This window comes from Phascolarctos cinereus, unplaced genomic scaffold (genome assembly GCF_003287225.1).
Source record: "Phascolarctos cinereus isolate Bilbo 61053 unplaced genomic scaffold, phaCin_HiC Scaffold_726;HRSCAF=1367, whole genome shotgun sequence".
Lineage (NCBI taxonomy): Eukaryota > Metazoa > Chordata > Mammalia > Diprotodontia > Phascolarctidae > Phascolarctos > Phascolarctos cinereus.
The window spans coordinates 404,273,171-404,293,985 of record NW_027556098.1 but is presented as its reverse complement, the minus strand read 5'-3'; the positions used below and the strand labels follow the sequence as shown (position 1 = coordinate 404,293,985).

Below are 20,815 nucleotides of genomic sequence, written 5' to 3'. Positions count from 1 at the left end.
AGGCCCAGGCCAGAATAAGCATTCAATCTGGCTATGTACCAGGTACTTTTGACAATGATTATCTCATTTGATTTGATAATGAGACAGAATAAAATGAAAAGGAAACAAAGGAAACTTTGGGGTTCTCAGTCTCACCCCTCTTCCTGCTGGCAACAGTTAAGATCCCCTCACTGGTTTCAGCAGCCAGAACGTCTGCTGGACTTGGGATCAGAGGCACCTCCAGGGCCTCAGTTTCATCTGTAAAATGGAGCGGATGGTCCCTAAGATCCCTTCCAGCTGTGCTCCCATGGTTGTCCCTCCCCTACTGGCCTTCGTGGCCCACCCTGTCCCCCTCCAGGCGATCCTCCTCTTTTTTCAAGGAAGCAGTGAGTCACATGTCTATCTTCCATTATCTTCTTTACCATTCAATGGCTGACCTATTCATATTTTATCTACATCACCAACAGATGCCCAAAATGCGATAAGCAGGTTAATGCCAACAGCTGCCGCCGCCTTAGAATCTGGGACAAAGTTCTACCAGTCTATGTGAATGGGAATTATTAGGCCTATAATCTCTCACGGGAAGGGATTCGCTCCGGAAGGGCCCCAGAGACACCTCTAACTCAAAGGTTCTTCACTGAACTTCTTTTAAAAACAACTAGGATTTCAACATAAAAAATAGCTGTGTTTCAACACAATTGGTTTCCTTCAGTAATCCTGGCATTGATTAGGCACTACATGCTAGGCACTGTGCTAAAAACACATTTTGTAAAATGTTACGTATTTAAAACATGATTCTGAGAAGGAGTCCATGAGGCTGCCCCCGACTGCCAAAGGGGACCCTAACAGTGGGCAAAAAAGGTTAAGAAGCTATGCTCCAACCGAACAGATCTCCAAATCATTCTGCGTCCAAGAGAGCACCAGCGGTTTAAGCCATCCCAAGGCTCGACCACAGGACACGGAGGCCAAGCCCGGCCCACAGATACGGAGGGACTTTCCCAGGGCGATATAGTTTGTTCCTCCGGGGCAGGAGCTGCATCTATTAGCCCACTCTTTTAATAAATCACTCTTTAAAGAAACGATCCATGGACACACTCATTTCTAGTAATGAGGTTAATGACCACCTTCTCATGCATGTTTTGAAAAATCTGGAGTTTTTTGTATACGAGGTTTCCTTAAGGTGAAACTTATCTAGGTGGCTTAGAGGAGAAAGGATTATTAGGGAACAGTCTGGTGATACTAAGGCAGGGAGTGAAGGCAGGCAAGCTGTTGTCCAGCCTTCTCAGTAGGCAGAAGACAGAAGACCACCCAGCAGTCCACGGATCACACTAAATGGCAGTGTCCCTTCTTTTCAATAAATTTCAACATAATATTGTCAGTAAGTCCTATTGTATTCCTACCCAAGTAGGAACTGATCCTGTGATTCTAAATGGGAGAAATGACTAGAAATCTTTTAAACTGCCACCTGCCCACATGTCTGCATAGTACTTTCTAAAAAGGACCAGAGCCCTTCCCAGAATTTGGGCTCTCCATCAACTGTGGAAGATACTTTCCCAAAAATGAAAATGCAGATTACAGGTCCCCTTTCTGCCTATCCTGACGCTCTGCTCCAAGCTGTGAGTCCCCGCTGCCTTCCCCGGCCCACTCCGGTCTACCCTGGCACTTTCTCTCTATTCTGCACAGATGCCATGTTGTTCCCCTTTTGTTCCCATGGGGGGACAGGCGATAAAATGTGGGCAGCGAGCTTGACCCCAGGTCACCCTGGGTGATCGACCTGCCAGCTGAGCTCCCTTGCTGGCCTACCTCCACCTGGGAGCTGGGTCTCTTCTTCCTGCTGTTTGTTTCGAATCAAGGTACAACGTGGCTCTCCTGGCTCTACCTTGACCTCCTGGCTGTTCCTCCATAGGCTTGTAGCCAATTCTGACCCAGCCCACTACCCACCCACGCCCTGGCACTACGCGTATGCCGTAGAGGACCACATGCTCCCTAGTGAACCATGACAAACACCCGTGAGCCAACAAGATACTGTGAGAGAGTACAAACTGTCAGGCCTTTGCTGGGGGAAGGGAAGGATTCACATCCTGCCTTTTCCTAATAATGGAATAAAGATTGCCATGCCAATGTCCATGGGACGAGAGTTACACATAACCAGAGTATTAATGGCCTTGGAAACAGAGAAATCCTCGGGGTCATGCACTTGAGCTTGCAAAGAACATTCAAACTACAACACTGCATCTCTCTGTCCCGATTCTGCGACTTCTTGGTGACCCCAAGCCACCATCTCTAAGCACTGATTTCATCAGTGAACACAGGGCACCCACCCTCAAGGGCAGGGGCTGTCTCCTCCTTGCATGGCAACCCCGGCACCCAGCTCAGGGCTCAGCCTGGGCACAATCCCTCAGAGGTGACTATCGGTGGTTTCCCCTATCAAGTCCTGAGGTCCTTGGGGGCAGGCCCCCCAAGACTAGCTAATATAGGGCTTTATACACTAATGAATTCCCATGAATGAATGAAGGCTTCCTGAATCGCTAACACTTGAAAACATGGCCCACCCTGGCCCTCTGGGCAAAGCATTCTTTTTTAACCACCTCCTTCAATGAAGGATATAGCACCAGTTCACAGAGTTCCAAGGTAGATCACAGCCTCAATATTCACTTTATGAATTCTGATCTCAGTTTATGATAAGTAACCAACGAAAAACCACAATGCAGAGAAATGCCCATAAACCTTCCAGGAGGGACAAGGTGTGGATAAGCCTTCTGATCCTGTCTACACTGTGTTCTCCTCATCCAAGTACAGATAACCCCAAGGCCAAGCACAGCTAAGCACCCCCTTAACACCAACAGACAACATCTGAGCGAGGTAAATACAGGAGGAGTGCCCCCCACTGGATGGAGCCCCATGGGGGAGAGAGTCATCAGATGATGCAGATAGGAGAGAGACGTGTATGGAGGCTGTGCAGGCAGGGAGAGAGGGAGGGAGGGAGGGAGAGAGGTGGGAGGACCACAGGCTACATACATGCTACCTAAAGAGTTCAGTGACACAGGTGTTCACCCTCTCAAAAAAAAGCCAAGGTTCACTCAGATGCAGCGCCAAAAGGGACCACCAAATACACCCTCCTCGTCTAACAGGAGGAAACTGGAGCCCAGAGAAAGGAAGCCTAACCTCCCAAGAGACCACAGGTCACCAGCATCAGAGGCAGCACTGGAACCCTGGCTCTTCCTCGCTGCCCTCTTCGACCCAGCCAGACCTCAGTTGCCTATGAGGCAGGTGGTATTGGCTTTCAGACACTGGCAGAGGTAAGGTCAGGGTGGGGAACCTCTGGCCCTCAGGTGCAGCACTTTGACCGACTGGGTCATTTTGGTCATTTGGGCCCCGGGTGGCCTCGAGGCCGCAGGCTCCCCACCCCGGGTTAGGTCATGCTAGGGATTCTCCAGGGCAGCACGCAGAATCTGCCTGTCCAGCTGTCTGCCCAAGAGAACACAGGACTATCCGAACACCACACGGTTGGGCTTCAGGAGAATCACACAGCATCTCTCTTTCCATATCGATTTCAAAATACTGCCCCTTATGCACTTCATGCTACAGCCCCCCATGCCCTCTCTCCTCCCCTTCCCGGACTCCTGAGCGCCATGTGAGGCCCACCTCAGTCCCGACCTGCTCCCCCAGGTCTTGCCTGAACCCCTCAGCTGTGTGCACTTTCCTCATGCCCCACCTCCACTCCAAATTCCCTCATGCGCTTTTTGTGTTCACTTATCTGGACACAGGTTGACACCCCAACAAAAGATTTTTGGTTTATTTATTTACTCTCTATGACCCCGGGCGGTCCTCTAAGGCTTATGTGGCAGATTTCAATTGAAAGAGGAAGTTTTCCAAAAGCATGAAATCATAGGACTGGTCTGGAAAAAGAAAAATTCCCCAGAGCCCTGCCCAGGCACCCAGCACATAGCAGGTGCTTAATCAAACCCAGTTCAGGTCCACAGAAACAAAACCACGCAGCCCCTGCCACCACGAGAGATTAAATGATCCCTGGATTACGAAATATTTAAACATACGGTTTCGCAGACCATCTATCTGAAGAGCGCAAACTCATTCAATGCGCTCAGGTTGAGGCAGAGGGAACATTATTTACCATTCAGCTGTTTTGCTGTGCACCCCCAACCCCCCATCATTTCGAGAAACAGAAAGCCAGACCTTCACACTGTGACTAAAACAAGATATTCCAGTTAGGTTTGCCACAGAAAACTGACCTTTAAAAGAAAAGGCTGAAGAAAGGAAGGGAGTACCCAGGAGAAGCCAGGGGTTCAATGGAATGAAATAAGCAATTTTTAGGTGTCCACTACGTGCCAGGCACTTTTTACCAAGATGACCTCATCTGATGCTTGCAAGGACCCAGGAAAGTAAGGGGTATTATTATCCCCATTTGACAGATGAGAAAACTGAGGCAAACAGAGGCTCAGTGACTGCCTCCCCCACCCCATGTCACAAGCCTGAGGCTAGATTTGTACTCAGGTCTTTCTGAGTCCCAGCCCAGCACTTTGTGCTTTGGGGGGGATCCCCTGCCCAGCCTGACCTTTGATGCATTCAAAGTGACCACAGACAGGTGGATCTGCAGGACCCCAGGAACGCGCCAAAGCCGAGCAATGCTTTTTTTTTTTTTCAGCCCAAGAAACAGCACCCAAATGAAAGGTCCTAAAGTCAACTCAGGAAGTCTGCCGTTATTTGGAGAAGTAAATAAAATACCTCAATCTAACAGGTGTCTAGAGACAGGGAGATAAGATCTGAAAGGAGAGAAAGCACCGGAGGTGCTTTCCCTGTCCCTAAGGGAGAGAAGCAGGGTGGAGGAGTGGGGATAGAGCTGGCTGGGGAGCCAACCTGGGCCGCGGGGTCTGAGGGACCATGAACCTCTTACAGCCCACCACTTCTCCAAGCTGCAGAGCCCCCACCTCCGTTGACTCACAGTTTTTCATCTGAGAGTTCTCTGTGCCAATGCAATCATCCCCTAAGAAACACTCAGCTTAATCAATGAACATTTATGAAGTACCTACTGTATGCCAGGCACTGTGCTAAGCACTGGGGATACAAAAAAAGGCAAAAGATAGTCCCTGCCCCCGAGGAGCTTCCAATCTAATAGAGAGACCATGTAAACAGCTATATACAAAGCAAGCTATATGCAGGAAAAAAAGAACAGAAGGAAGATACTGGAATTGAGAGGGGTTAATAGAAGAAAACATGGTAGCAATTGAAAATCTCAGCCTAATACTGGTCACAAAGGCTTTCTTTCTCTTTTTTAAAAGGAGAAAGAGAAAATAGATTTTTGTTAATTAATTTTTAAAAAACATCTTAGCCTCTAGCTTGCACAGGGTTCACTGGGAAAAGCATGTATGAGGACCTGAGTTCTAATCCAACCTGCCATGTTTTGCCTGTGTGACCTTGGGCAAGTCACTTGTCTTTCCTCTCTCTCTCTCTCTCCTCAGTTTCCCTGCCTGTAAAATGACAGAATTGTAGTCGATGACTTCTGAAGTCCCTTTTAGATCTAAGTCTTCAGTTCTGCGATCTTTGGGTTCATGAGAATTGATAAAAATGTCACTTTCTATTGCTGCTCAGACCAATGACAGCTAATGCTGATAGTAACTAATACCAGGTTAGCCCAAGAAAAGAAGTGCCATCTTCCCTTCTTTACCAGGCCTAGAGTCTGGAAGACCAGAGTTAGAATCCTGTTTCAGATACTTACTAGCTGTGTGACCTGAATTCAAATCTGGCCTCAGACATTTATTAGCCATGTAACCTTGGACAAGTCTCTTAACCCTAGTTTGCCTCAGTTTCCTCATCTGTAAATGGGGATAATAACAGCATCTACCTCCCAGGCTTATCATGAGGATCAAATGAGATAATAATTATAGAGCACGTAGCACAGTATCTAGCACACAGTAAAAGCTTTATAAATGCTAGCTATTATTATTATTTACCTAGGGTGTGGCTGGGGCATGGGTCTTGCACACACATGTTTGGCCAAACTCAGCTGATGTATTGGCTGGTTTTTCTGACCTGCCTTTTCCAAAAAGAGTTACAAGGAATGGCTCCCTGGGTAGGGGCAGGGTATGTTCAAAACATCAAGGTATTGTCCAAACAAAAGATGCTGATACAAATTCAAATTAAAAACCATTACACCAGAGGCAAGGCGTCCTCTCTGAGCCTCAGTTTCTCCACCTGCAAAATGAACTGCTTGAACTAGGCAGCCTCTAAAGCACAAGTATAACACCTGGCACTAGGTAAACGCTTTGTTCTCCATTCTAAGGTCCTCCGCAGTTCTAGAATCGTGGTCCCTGACTCTGGAATGAGTAAACTGGACATGATTATTCTAATTAGATTGGAAGCTCCTTGGGGCCAGCCTTTTGTCCCTTTTTGTATTCCTAGAGCTTGGCACAGGGCCTTAGCACACAGTAGGTGCTTAATAAATGTTGACTGAAGATTAAAGCTATCTATAGTCCTATGAAAAAATGCTCTAAATCACCGCTGATGAGAGAAATGCAAGCTAAAACAACTGTGAGGTACCACCTCACTTATCAGATTGGCTAACATGACAAAACAGGAAAATGATAAATCTTGGAGATGTGGGAAAACTGGAATACTAATGCATTGTTGGTGGAGTTGTGAACTGATCCAACCATTCTGGAGAGCAATTTGGAACTATGCCCAAAGGGCTATAAAAATGTGTATACCTGGGGCAGCTAGGTGGCACAATGGATAGAGCACTAGCCCTGGATTCAGGAGGACCTGAGTTCAAATCCAGCCTCAGACACATGACACTCACTAGCTGTGTGACTCTGGGCAAGTCACTTAACCCCAACTGCCTCACAAAAAAAATTAAAATGTGCATACCCTTTGACCCAGCAATAGCACTTCTAGGGCTGTATCCCAAAGAGATCATAAAAATGGGAAAAGGACACACATGTACAAAAATATTCATAGCAGCTCTTTTTGTGGGGGCAAAGAACTGGAAATCAAGGGGCTGCCCATCAATTGGAGAATGGCTGAACAAGTTGTGGTATATGAATGTAATGGAATACTACTGTGCTATAAGAAAGGATGAGCAGGCCGACTTCAGAAAAACTGGAAAGCCTTGCACGAATTGATGCTGAGTGAAGTGAGCAGAGCTAAGACAACATCGTCCACAGTAAGAGCCACATTGTGCGATGCCCAACTTTGACAGACTGAAATCTTCTCAGCAATACAAAGATCTAAGACAATTCCAAAAGACTCATGATGGAAAATGCTGTCCACATCCAGAGAAAGAACTAGGGAGCCTGAATGCAGATCGAAGCAGACTATTTTCTCTTTTTCCTTTGGTTTTTCTTTCTTGTGGTTTTCCCCTTTTGTTCTGATTCTTCTTTCACAACATGACTAATGTGGAAATATGTTTAATATAATGTTCATGTACAGCCTATATCAGATTGCATGCCATCTTGGAGAGCAGAGAGGGGAAGGAGGGGGAAAATTTAAAACAAAAGCTTATGAAAGTGAATGCTGAAAACAAAAATTAATTAATGTTGACTGATTGATACTTTAGTGATATACCTGGTGAATGCTGACAAAATACAATTAATTAAATAGTAAAGGATATTTATTTAATTCATTATATCCATGACTCCTTTTTGCATTTGGGGAAACCGAGGCCCAACCTGTCCTAATCTGGGCTCCCTTTAAGTCCCAACTAAAATCTCACCTTCTTCAGGAAGCTTTTCTTAACCTCTCCAGTGCCTCCCCCCACCATTTACCTCCTATTCATCCTGTACTTGGCTTGTTTGTATGGAGTTGTTTCCTCCTCCCCCCATTAGACTGTAAGTTCCTTGAGGGCAGGGACTGACTTTTGCCTCCTTTTGTATTCCCAGTGCCTGGCACACAGCAGGTGCTTAATAAATGTTGATTAACTGACTAATCCGAGCTGGTGTTCAGGAGTTAAAAGGCACCAGAACGTTATACCCAGGAGTCCAGCCAGAGTTTCACATCGACCAGCCAGCCCAAGGTACCAGCACAGGCTCTTAAGTGGCCAGGCTCACCTTGGTGACGTTCCCAGGAGGCAAAGGCAGTGCTTGAACCAAATGCCAGGCGACCTGTTCATTCCCACCCCCACATATTCTGGGAAGAGCCAGTGCTCGGGACTGAGATTGTGAAGGGACATTCCTCCTGACATTTTGGCGTTACTCTTGGCGTGCCTGAGGCGCGGCGCCGGCATGACCACTGAAGGCTTGTGTCTCTGTCCCCAAGGAGCGCTCTGACCTCACAGAGAAGCTAGAACAAGGAGGGAAAGACCCGACAGAGAAAGAAATGAGCCAGGATGTGAGGAGGGCCGTGCCCCAAGAGGAGCTGCGGGCTTCGCACCCCAAACAAGCCCCAAGGCCTGGGAGTCCATCTGTGGGGATGACAGCCATGTGGCATTGCTGACTTGGATGGGGAGCATCTCGCTCAAACCTGGGCTCTGCCTCTTACCAGCCTGGCTGTGTGACTGCAGGCTGCATGACCCTTTACCTCCCCGGGCCTCACATTGGATGACTTCCAGCTTCCTTCCAGCTTCCTTCCAGCTCAGTTGGTTGGTTTTTTTTTAACCTGTGACTAAGTTTGCTCTGGATGAGGGACATCAGGCAGCTGGGGGATGCAGTGGATAGAAACCTGAGCCTGGAGTCGGCAAGTCACTGGTCAGTCATCTCTGGGATTCCCTGTGTGAGGTTTTCTTGGCAAAGATACTGGAGTAGTTTGCCATTTCCTTCTCATTTTACAGATGAGGAAACTGAGGCAAGCAGGGTGAAGTGACCTGCCCAGGGTCACACAGCTAGGAAGTGTCTGAGGCCTAATCTGAATTTGAGCCTTGCTGACTTCAGCCCGGCATTCTGTCCACTGTGCCACCTAGCTGCCCTGAGTCAGCAAGATCTGAATTCACATCCTGACTCAGTCACTTACTAAGTGTGACTGAACATGTCACTTCACTGCCTTCTGCCTCAGTCATCTCATCTGTAAAATGGGAAGAATAGCACCTCCTTCCAACAGTTGTTATGAGCATAAAATGACATATTTGTAATGTGCCTAACAAGTGTTAAAACAATATAATAAAAACGATAGTTACCATTTATATAGCATTTATGAGGTAATATTATATCATTCTTGTTATAAGAAATAAACCCCCATTTCAGGCCAAAGATATTTCAGTTGTTCAAACTACAGCCGATACTAAGAACACATAAGAGGGAAGCCAGTATCTGGGGCAGTTTCTTTAATTTCCAAGGGGAGAACATTGTCTCCTGGGAAGATTCTCACTCTTTGGGGGGGCATGCAGGGTTGCTGCAGGGCATGATTCCAATAAGAATTCACCTACTTACAAGGCCACTGATTCTGAGCTAGTCCCCAGCTTTCTCTAGGAAGGTAGGTCACATCTGAAACAGGCAAGGGAGATGCTGGGAGGGCCCAGGTGAAGCCTTCATCTTCCCCTGCTGTTTTCACATATTATTCTCATCCACCTCTTGGGCCCCATTGGCCCATATCTCAGTGACCTCTCAGGCCGATGACGCTACAAGAAATCCATTTTAAAAATCAAAAGGCTCCCAAGTCACTCATTCCCCCCCCCCGGGCCCTCTGACATCCTGGCCCGCGGGCCCTCCCTGTTTCCACTCTTGGGTTCCCCCCCCTTCTCACAGCATCTTTCCCTGGAGTCCCAGCTCGTTTCACTTCCACACGCCCCCCCCCACCCGCCTTTGGCCCTCTGACCGCTCTCCCACTGGCCTTCTCAGGCACTGGCCCTGGCACTCGCAGCCCCCTCCCCCCCAGGCTCTCCCCGCCCCCAAAGCCCCCTCCTCTCTCTCGGCTGCTTCATCCCCCGCCCCCGCAGGGTTCTCAGTTAGTGACCACAGGATTCCCAGATGGAAGGGACTTTCGGAGAAACGTCCAGTCCACCCCCTCGTGTCACACAAGCCTCGGGCGGAGATGATTACTCGATTACTTCCAAGCCCCGGGGGGGGGGGGAGGTCCCGGCCAGGTCCAGCCCTCTCTGGCCCCTCCCGCTGCCCATCCGAACCCAACAAACGCGCGGGGCACCCGACCCGGCCGACAGGGACAAAAAGCGGCCCCGCGCCCCGTCGCACGCGGCATACACCCCGCTCCGGGGGCCCCGCAGCGCCGGGGGACCCCTTTTGTCCCCTTCGATTTCCCTTCCAAAACCATCTTTGCAATGAAAGGGAAAGGGAGGGGAAAGGCCGGCGGAGCAGAAGCGGGACCGGCGATTTTCTGAACTAAGTAAAAGAACGAAACAAGCCTCCCCACACCCCCGGCCCCAGTGCCCCAAAGTGTTCCTAGGCGGGGGGGGGCGGGCTGCTTGCCCCTCTGCACCCCCCGCTCAGCCTCCGCCCCCCTCCCTGCACCTCCCTAGCCCCCCCCCCGCTCAGCCTCCTCATGCGCTTCCCCCCTTCTTTCAGCCTCCTCCTCCTCTCCCTCCTCCCCGCCCTCGTGGGCTCCCTCCTCCTCTCCCTGCTCCCTCTCCCCCCCACGCTCAGCCCCGTCCTCTACCTGCGGCTCCCCCCGCGCGGCTGCTGCCCGGGGGCCCGGCCCGGCCCGGCCGCGGAGCCCCGTGGCCTGGCCATCCCCTGCCCGGCTGGACTGCTCAGGCACCTGCTCCTGTCCCCGCCGGCCGCAGAGCCGGGAGGTGCGGGCAGGACCGAGGCCTAGCCCTGGGAGCAGCCGAGCGCGCGCTCGCCGAGTCAACCAATGGGGGCGGGGGCCGCGTGCGCGCGACGGGACGGGGGTGGGGAGAGGAGGAGGAGCGCCGCTGGGGGGCGCTGTGGAGCCACGGCGGCGGGGTCGGGGGGGCGAGGGCGTCCCGTGCCCGGCTCTCTCCTCCGGACGCCGCAAAGAAAGGGCCCAGCGTGCACGTGTCCTTCCCCGGCTCCCAGGGCCGGCGTCCGCTCTGTAATCACCTTGGCCAGCAGGGCGTCTTCCTGGAGCCCAGCTCTCAGCCCCCTCTCCTCCTCCTCTCTCCAGTATGGGGGCACGCACAGGCGGGCGGACCCGCACCCTCGGTCCGCTCGGAGCCTCAGCGGGATGAGACGAGGAAGGAATGGGCCAGAGATAGCTCAAGCCCCTTCAAGGACAGCCCCAGCCCCTCCCCCCCTCAGGCTGGAGGGAGGCGGTGAATTTGCAGTCAGAGGAACGGGGTGCAAATGCTTCCCCTGTTCCCCACTGCTTCCGTGCACTCGGCCATTCTCCCCCAGAGCCGGGATGATTGCTCGGCGGAGAACTGGGGATGGCCACGGCCAGACGAGCCTCCAGGGGCCCGCTCTGAGTCAGGGGCAGGCGGGCCCTCCTACATTCCGGCGTGGCCCCTGTAATCAGTTACGGCATTTCAGTGACCCCAGGGCATTTACGGAGCGCTTTGTGTGGCTGGAGGCAGCACAGGGACACAGCCCCTCTTCCTCCGCCTCAGCTGCGGCTCAGCGTTCTTGGTTACCACCCTTCCTCGTCCCCCCACCCTTCCATGCCTCTGTGTATACTTCGCATTCACCCACCCGTGTACGTGTTGTTTCCCCACGGTAAGGCAGGGCAGGGACCATTTTTGTCTTAGTGTGCTTGCTCAGTGTCTAGAGTTAAGCCTTGGCTCCTAATTAAATTGGATTGAATGGATGGAGATTTAACACTTCTTCCACTTAGCCTCCCTAGATCCTCTAGTCAATTTTAATCTTTCCCCCGGGCCTTCCCGGAGCTCTAGGCTTTTCACACAAGATAGAGACGGAAATTGGGACGAGAGCTGTGACTTCATTGGGATAGGGAAGTGCTGGATGAGGAAAGCCTTCTCTACCAGTGCAGGCCAGCACCTTCTCTGCAACCTTCTCTAGAGCACCAAGACATTAACCACTAGTATGCATCAACCATGGGTCTCCTTAGCTCTTGCTCTCTTACATTAATCCTTTACAAGTCACTCATTTTGTCCTAAAAACAACCCTGGGAGATAGGTGCTGTTATTATTATTCCCATTTTACAGATGAGGAAACTGAGGCAGGCATTGTGACTTGCCTAGGGTCATACAGCCAGGAAGCGTCTGGGGCTGGATGTGAACTCGGGTCTCCTTGACTCCAGACCCAGCTCTCTATTCACTGCATCATCCAGATGCTTCTCATAATATTATGTATTGTAACTCTTTGTATCTTCCTCCTCCATTAAATTTTGTCCTAAAGAGGCACACACTTCCTTTTACATCATCTCTCCCTCAAGTCAGATGCGCCTGACTCAGTAGACCCAGAGAGGTGATTTAATGAACAAAAAGGAAGAGATAAGGGCAAGGGAATACAGGATGAACACCCCCTTCCCACCTCCCACCTCCCAACCCCCGAGCCTAAGCTTGGATCCCGCCAAGGTGCAGCTTCAGGCCAGCCACAGCCTTCCCTCCTCACCTCCATTTCCTCATCTGTAACATGGGATCACATTATCTAGCTCAAAAGTGGACAGCCTGAGGCCTCGTGGCCCTCTAGGTCCTCAAGCTCAACCCTTTGACCAAATCCAAACTTCACAGAACAAATCCCCTTACTAAAAGGATTTGTTCTGTAAAACTTGGACTCAGTCAAAAGACCTAGGTCCCCAAGGACCTAGAAGGCCACACGTGGGTTAGGGGAGGGGTGGCACTGAGAAGTTAAGGGTCCCACAACCAGTATGGACCAGAAGAGGCATCGAGCCCACATCTGGCTGCTGCACCATGCTGCCTCTCCCATTACTGTATTACATTAACTCTGTTAGGACATATTGAGTCAAATTTAGGTAAGCAAAATACACTACATAAAAGAAGACTCCCTTGAATGACATCATCACTATCTACGCCTTCACTTAATTTCAAGAGCTCCAGGGAAGGTCGTCTTTAATCCTTCCCATTCCTTTCTTAGCGCACCCGCACCCCCACCCCAGTGGCTCAGACCTCCACAATGAGCGTCTCAGATCTGTGTATCCCTCCCTCCCCACTCACTGGGCCATCAGCATGTGGAGAGGCAGTGTGCGATCCTGTCGGAGGGAGTCAGTCATTTCCAAGCTGAGGGCTGGACAGAGCTGTAGCACCAGCGATAAAGAGTGAGTGGATAGACTCCCAGGCCTAGAGCCAGGACGCTTGGGTTCGATCCCCATTCCAGACAGGTAATGGCGGTGAGATGGCAGACAGTTTCTGTAGCCTCAAGGCCTTGGTTTTCTCATCTGTGAAACGGGGGATGATAAGAATTGCTTTCTCTCTATCATCATCTTCATTTTACAATTGAGGAAACCAGGGCAGACAAAAGTAAAGTGGTTTGCCTAAGGTCACACAGCTAGTAAGTGTCTAGGCTGGATGTGAACTCAGGTCTTCCTGATTCCAGGCCCAGCATTCTATCTGTTATCTACACACAGCTTTGTAATACCTTAAAAAAACGCTTGTTGCCTCACTTCTCCGATTAGCTGCTACTGCTATCTGCTGAGACTATTATCTATTGTTTTGTTCAGCTGGCCAGGTACCGGGCCTGAGGCTAATCGGCACTTTTTTTTTTAAAGCTCTTCTGTTAGGTCTACAGTCGTGCTCCTCAAGCTACTGCCAGGATTTTAAAAAACAAAACCAAACCCACACTTCACTGGGGAGGGGGAGGGTGTAGCAGGAGCCTGCCTTAAAGCTTTAATAAATTTAAAGAGACACAGATTCTACAGGTTGGAGCTGGCAGGTAGAGCTTGCCCCACCTACCATGAGGCTCATGTTCCCATCATTATCCTGGCTGAGTAGAGGGGCCTAGCACCCTGAAGATGAGGAGCTGGAATGAGGAAGGCTCGAACCGGAGATGTTTAGCCTGGAGAAGGAAATGCTCCGGGAGTAGTGCACAATGCTGCTTTCAAGTCCATAGCTGAAAGGCAGGTAGGTAGGTGGAGAAGGGTTGTCCCGCCTGGGCTTGGAGGCCCCCAAGCTAGGAACAGTCAGGTGGAATTTACAAAAAGCAAAAGACAAAAAAAAAAAGGTGGAAACACCTCATGAAAATTAGGGCTCTCTTAAAGTAAAATGAGCTGCCGGGGGGGGGGGGGGGGGAATAAGAGTCCCTAGTTCACAGACTTGATGGAAAAGATTCTTGGCAAGGTACAGATCGGTTGGCCTGTGAGAGTCTGTAACATGATAAAAATATTCAACAGCCCCGAGCTAAGAGCATACAGATAGATCCCTTGGGCGATCCCTTGGCCGTACCACTGGAAACTTTCTTCCAAGTTCACACTGATGGGTCCTTCCTGTGTCACAATCTAACTATACTATCATCTCACCCATATCTTTTGGTCTTATCCACAAGCAATCGCGAGGGATTCTGTGTAATGCTTTGCTTAATTCCAAGCAACATCATACGAATAGTATCTGCTGATATGTAGCCCTTTAAGGTTTACAAAGTACTTTACAAACGTAGTTTCATTTGATCTTCACAGCAACCCTGGGAGGTAGGTGCTATTATCGTCCACATTTTACAGATGAGGAAACTGAGGCAGAGGTTAAGTGATTTGCCCAGGGTCGGGTATTCTATGTCTATAGTATTTGCTTGTTTTATCAGGATTGATTCCCAGTTTAAAAAAAAAAAAGGCAAATTAGGTTAATTAGGCATGACTGGCTTCCAATGAATGACCATACCCTTCTTTTTTAAATACTCAAAAACCATCCCTTTAATGTATTGTGGAACTCAGTCAGGAAAAGCATCAAGCCCATTCATCTGGTACAGGTTGCGGGCACCACCTCCTTGCCTTTCTGAAAGATGGGGCCCTCTCCAGGATATCTTACTGTTTAGCAAGAACACTGCTATTCATACAGTATTCTAGCCTGGAATCTCTTCAGTCAGTTCACTAGCATTTATTAAGCACCTACTATACACCTGAAGTCACTGTGCTAAGCACTGGGGATACAAAGGAAGACAAAAGACAGTCCCTGCCCCTCAAGGAGCTCACATTCTAATGGGGAAGACAGCCGTGCCACCACCTATATACAAACAAGATGTAAAGCGGGGCAGCTAGGTGGCACAGTGAATAGATCTCTGGCCTTGGAGTCAGGAGGACCTGAGTTCAAATCCAGACTCAGACACTTAACACTTACTAGCTGTGTGACCCTGAGCAAGTCATTTAACCCCAAATGCCTCACCAAAAAGAGAGAGAGAGAGAGAGAGAGAGAGAGAGGAGAGAGAGAGAGAGAGAGAGAGAAGAGAGAAACAAGATGTAGACAAGGTGAACCAGGGATAGTTCCAGAAGGCCAGACTTGGTAACCTGAACTCTTTTAGGGCAGTTAAATGCCTAGGTGACCATTTCCTCAGTTATTTTGGATACCTTGCTACCCTCAAAGACAAAAAGTAAGATAGATGGGTTAACAAGAGATTCTAGCAAGGTTTGGAACCTTGAGATACAAGTACTTGTGTCTCAACTCTTCGCAGCTTGCAGGTCAAAAGGAGGAGTATTCAATAATCACTTAATAAACGGTGCTTGATTAAGCACTTATCACCTACCAGGCACAGCTAAGGGGTGGGGGATATTAAAAAAAGGGCAATAGCAGGGTACTTGCCTTTAGGAGCTTAGGTTCTAAAAGGAGAGACCAACATGACAATAATTAGATACCTACAAGACATATGCAGTCGGCTGGAGGTTATCAGAGAAGGGAAGAAAACCCCAGCAGTCCCAGGGAAAAAAGAGAAAAGGATCCTACAGAACCTGCGATCTGAGCTGAGTCTTAAAGAACGTCCAGGAAGGAGAACATTCCAGGCCTTGGGGCCAGGCAGTGCAAAGTCCTGGAGAGGGGAGATGGAGCATCCTGGGTAAGGAACAGGCAGCAGGCTGCAACACTCCAACAAACACCTTCCAGGCAGCCAAAGTCTCTAATGATGATCTGAGCCGTAGCCCAGCTCCCTCCCCAGCAGCTGGACCCGAGTTGGTTCTGAGCCCAGCTTGCTTTTGGAAGATATTTAGTTGTTCCAAAAAGCATTAAAGGTTTTTTCTGACTCTCTCACCCTCAGGTTCATTCTCCAAAGGGACAATCCAGGGAGGAGGTTTAAAAAAAAAATGGCAGAAGAGCAGGCAAGCACTGGCGAAGGCAGCTAATGTTTTCCTGCTTCACTTGGCAGAGTAGCTACTTAACAAAGAAGGAAAACAAGACACTCCTTTTGCTGAACAACACCAGGAAGGGATCCAAGAAGCCTTAGGAGTCTTAAGGGAGTGTTACCATTTAAGGTGGCCTATGATTAATTAAAGCTATGAACAGTCTGGCTCCAAAACAATGATATTCCAGAATAGTTCTCCACTTCCTCAGGGAGGAGGGATAAACTAGTCTTGGCTTGTGGAAAATGTATGTGCAAAGTTTCCAGGAAGAGACAGAGACAAAGAGACAGAGACAGTCCTCTCCCATACACAGTAGGTACTCAGCAAGAGAGATGGCACAAGATAGATAAGGCAACACTGTCCTATGAGGTCCCTTCTTTGTTAAAAAGCCACAGGACAGCAGTGTTGGAAAGGACTTCTGTGGTCATCAAGCCCTAGCCACACCTGACCACTCAAGGGATCATTCAGCCTCCACATGGAGAACCTGGGGGTGGGGGGGGACCCCCAGCAGCAGGAATCCTGCTCATTCTGATTTTTGGTCTCCTTACTCGTCCTGATGTGAAGAGGAAGTAACTGAGAGAATCCAGGAGATGAAATGGTAAAAATACCCCCCAAGTGAGTGATGGGAGGTTGGCTGGGAGATGTGTGCTGAAGAGTGTACTTGAAGGAACTATTTAAATAACTTCACTGCCTTGCTCCAGTTCTTCAGGGTGCTAAATGCTTACCCCAAAGTGGTCAAAGAAAAAGGAAAAGGACCCTTATGTATAAAAATACATATAGCAGTTCTTTCTGTGGTGGCAAAGAACTGGAAACAGAGGGGATGCCCATCAAGTGGGGAATGACTGAGGAAGTTACGGTTTATGAATGTGAGGGAATACTAGTACATTGTAAGAAATGAAAAGGTGAGGGCAAGAACTGTCTTTTGTGCTTGTATTTCTATCCCAAGTAATTAGCGCAGTCCCCGGCATACAGTAAGTGCTTAATAAATGCATGTGGAATGTCATGTTCAAAAAAAGAAATGATGAAAAGGATGGTTTCAGGGAAACCTGGGAAGAATCACATGAACTGATGCAGAGGAAGAGAATAGAACCAGAACAATTTCAACAATAATAATAATATTGTAAAGACAAATCCCTTCAAATGGCTTAGGACCTCTGATTTAATGCAATAACCAACCATGATTCCCATGACCTGATGATGAAATGTGCTGCCTACCCCTTGACGGGGAAGGGTTGCACTCAAAGTACAGATCAAGGCATATTTTTTGGATGCAACTACTTCAAGAATCTGTTTTGGCTTGACTATACATGTAATAGGGTTTGGGGTTTTTTTTCTTGCTTTCTCAGTTGGGGAGAGTAGGGAGAAAAGGCAGATTTTAATTTGGGGGAAAAAGTAAAATCCTTCAGTGTTTCTCTATCACCTTTTAAAATGTGCTAACATTCCTTGCAGAGCTAGAGGACCATGAGGGCAGAATGTCATACACACTGTCAGACAAGAAGCATTTACAGATTGCCTACCATGTGACAACAACTGTGCAGAGCCCTATCAGACACAGTCACCTCAGGGGCTGCTTTTGCAAAGCAGTCTTTCTTTATGTAGCAGGTGCTTCTTTGGCAGTTTCATTTTTTATTTTATTTTTTTTTATCCATTTTAAACTTAAATACAAAATGAGAAAAGAAAAAAGACACTTTCCATGTGCACAGATGAACATCAAGAGAGGATTCAATATAAAACAATAAATTTCCATTTCTCAAGAACCTATGTAATAAATTCCTACACATTTTCTTTTTTTAAAATTTATTTATTTTGATTTATCAACAATCACTTCCATAAGCTTTTGAGTTTTACATTTTTCTCCCCCTCCAAGACGGTGCACAATCTGACATAGGCTCTACATATACATTCCTATTAAACATATTTTCACATTAGTGGTGTTGTAAGTGAGAATTAGAACCAATAGGAGGAACCATCAGAAAGAGGAAACAAAACAAAACAGAAGAAAAAAATTGCAAATAGTATGCTTCGATCTGCATTCAAACTCTATAGTTCTTTCTTGGGATGTGGGCAGCATTTTCCATCATGAGGCCTTTGGAGATGTCTTAGATCCTTGTATTGCTGAGAAGGGTTAAGTTTATCAATATTAGTCATTGCACAATGTGGCTGTTACTGTGTATAATGTTCTCTTGGTTCTGCTCACTTCGATCAGCATCAGTTCATAGAAGTTCTTCCTAAAGTCTACCTGTCCATCATTTCTTATAGCACAATAGTATTCCATTACATTCACATACCACAGCTTGTTCAGCCATTGCCCAATTGATGGGCATCCCCTCAATTTCCAATTCTTTGCCACCACAAAAAGAGCTGCTACAAATATTTTTGTACATGTGGGTCCTTTTCACCTTTGTTTGATCTCTTTGGGATATAGCCCTAGAAGTGCTATTTCTCAGTCAAAGGGTATGCACATTTTTAATAGCCCTTCAGGCATAGATCCAAATTGCTCTTCAGAATGGTTGGATCAGTTCACAACTCCACCAACAATGTATTAGTGTTCCAATTTTCCCACATCTTCTCCAACATTTATCATTTTCCTGTTTTGTCACATTGGCCAATCTGATAGGTGTGACGTGGTACCTCAGAGTTGTTTTGATTTGCATTTCTCTAATCAATAGTGATTTTGAGCATTTTTTCATATGACTATAGATAGCTTTAATTTCTTCATCTGAGAACCGCCTGTTCATATCCTTTTTCCATTTATCAGGTGAGGATGACTTGTATTCTTATAAATAAACTTAGTTCTCTATGTTTGAGAAATGCGGCCCTCATCAAAGACACTGGTTGTAAAAATTCCCAATTTTCTACTTTCCTTCTAATCTTGGTTGTGTTGGCTTTGTTCCCTACCCATTATTTTCAAAGCAATGCAGCTTTTCTGTGCTGGTTGTTTGTTGATTCTAGGTGTAGGCCTAGAGGTGTTTGCATTTCACTGAGGTCAAACTTCCACCCCAGGAGGTCTGCCCTTTCCTGGAGTCCTCTTAAGTTGTCTTAGGACAACTGCTTTACCCTGACTTTTATTTCTGCTGCTCTATCTTCACTCTGAGGCAATGTTCTGGCTTTTCTTGTGGAGGAAGTTTGGAAAGCATGAAGTTTTCTGTCCTACTCTGCCATCTTCCCAGAATCCTCTCCAGCAGTTTCATTTCTCTGGGAATTTGAAGGGACCTTGGACATCTCAAAGTGGAAAGAGCTTGGTGAGACACTGTAGAGTTCTGGGACTTCTGAACCAGGAATCGAGGTTTCTAAAGTTCCCTATCTCCTGCCTTTGCTGTTGAGAGATATTTCATTTCAGCTGTAAGGGTATGAGCGGGCAGGGAGCCCATCTCTGTCCACTATGATGGTAGATGGCAGGTCTCTGTGAACTTCTAGGGGTTAAGCCCTTGTGCGACCAATAGTCAAGACCCAGAGCTGTATCTGACTTGGACCAGTGGTAGGAGGGCTAAGACCAGACTGAGGACAGTGGCAGTGACCTCAGGACTAGTGCTGCCTGAGTGACCAGATGAGGTCAAGAAGCAAAAGAACAAATGGAGAAGGCATAGTGTGACATTCCAACGGTAGAAGATTCACCAGCTCTGCCATGAGGATGCCCTTATGTTTAGACTCCTGGGTTTCCTCTCCACGAACATCAGCTCATTTTCTCAAGACAGGGGGGAATTATACGGGCAGCCCCGCAAAAGATGGATGGGCGAGGTTTCTACACAGGGACCTGGGAGCACTGAACAAACTTCCTTACAGTTCGTCCTCAGCGAAGTGCTGTTGATGAATGCGTCCTGGTTGTTGACTAAGAAGGTAAAGTCCAGAGGCAAGGGTGCACCATAGATTTTCTATTTTTGAGCAGTATTTCATCATTTTTCTTTCTAAACTGAATCAGGTCGGTAATAAAGGGAATATGCAGAGTGGGGCCCCCTCTGGTGGCCAGTGGAGATACTACAGCCTTTTAGGAAAGCGATTTCAACCCAGAGTGGGTAAAGAGCAGGTCTCTAAGATAGGATGGTTTGGTTTCAAGCCCACCTCTGACACAGTCTAGCTGGGGGTCTCTGGGCAGGTCAGCTAACCTCTTGGTAAAAGTGGTATATCCAGGAATAACTGGGATGTGAAAACAAAATACACAAATACGGTAATTAAAAAACCAATGTGGAATGGGGGGAAAAAAAAAGAGGTAGATATATGCTAAGGTTCTGACCCCTAAACTAGCTTGTATGTATTGTGCATTTATTCCATATCTACTAACATATGTTCATTCTGTTTCCTGTGACAATATAGGAAAGGTCCTGGAGGGCAGGAACTTTCATTTTTGCCTCTGAATTCTCCTCCTTCCCTCTCCCCTCTAGCTCCCCAAATACTTAGCTCGTTGCCTGGTACGTAGTGGGTACTTCCTAGTGGCCTGCTGACTGATTTCCTACTTCTTTTCCTCACTGACCTTTCTCTGTTAGCAGCATTTAGCTGTAGATCACTCCCTCCTCCTGGATATGGTCTCCTCCCTGGGGTTCCAGACACTGTTCTCTCCCGGTTCTCCTCTCATCTTTTCCCTCTTCTTTGCTGGATCACGAGCCAAGCCCTGACCCCCAGGTATGTAGCTCAGAACTCAGTCCTGAGCCTTCTTTTCTCTGTCCTCTCCCTCAGTGGTCTCATCGGTTCTCATGGGTTCAATTGTCACCACCATGCAGACGATGCCCACATACAAATCCTGACCTCT

At 48.0% G+C, this 20,815-nt stretch overlaps 1 protein-coding gene across 4 annotated transcripts in view; it reads right to left on the bottom strand.

Annotated features, from left to right (window-relative positions):
- The window catches only part of SLC35E2B (solute carrier family 35 member E2B), a 30,261-nt gene extending 19,008 nt beyond the window's left edge, over nt 1-11,253 (bottom strand). For 3 of the 4 annotated variants that reach the window (XR_002322289.2, XR_013482567.1, XM_020976036.2), the window contains exon 1: nt 10,534-10,736. The gene's annotated coding sequence lies outside the window, so the exon portion shown is untranslated. Of the gene's footprint in view, nt 1-10,533; nt 10,737-10,940 lie in introns of those variants that run through there. The other variant, XM_020976044.2, reaches the window with a different exon arrangement.
- Between the last annotated feature and the right edge of the window lie 9,562 nt (nt 11,254-20,815).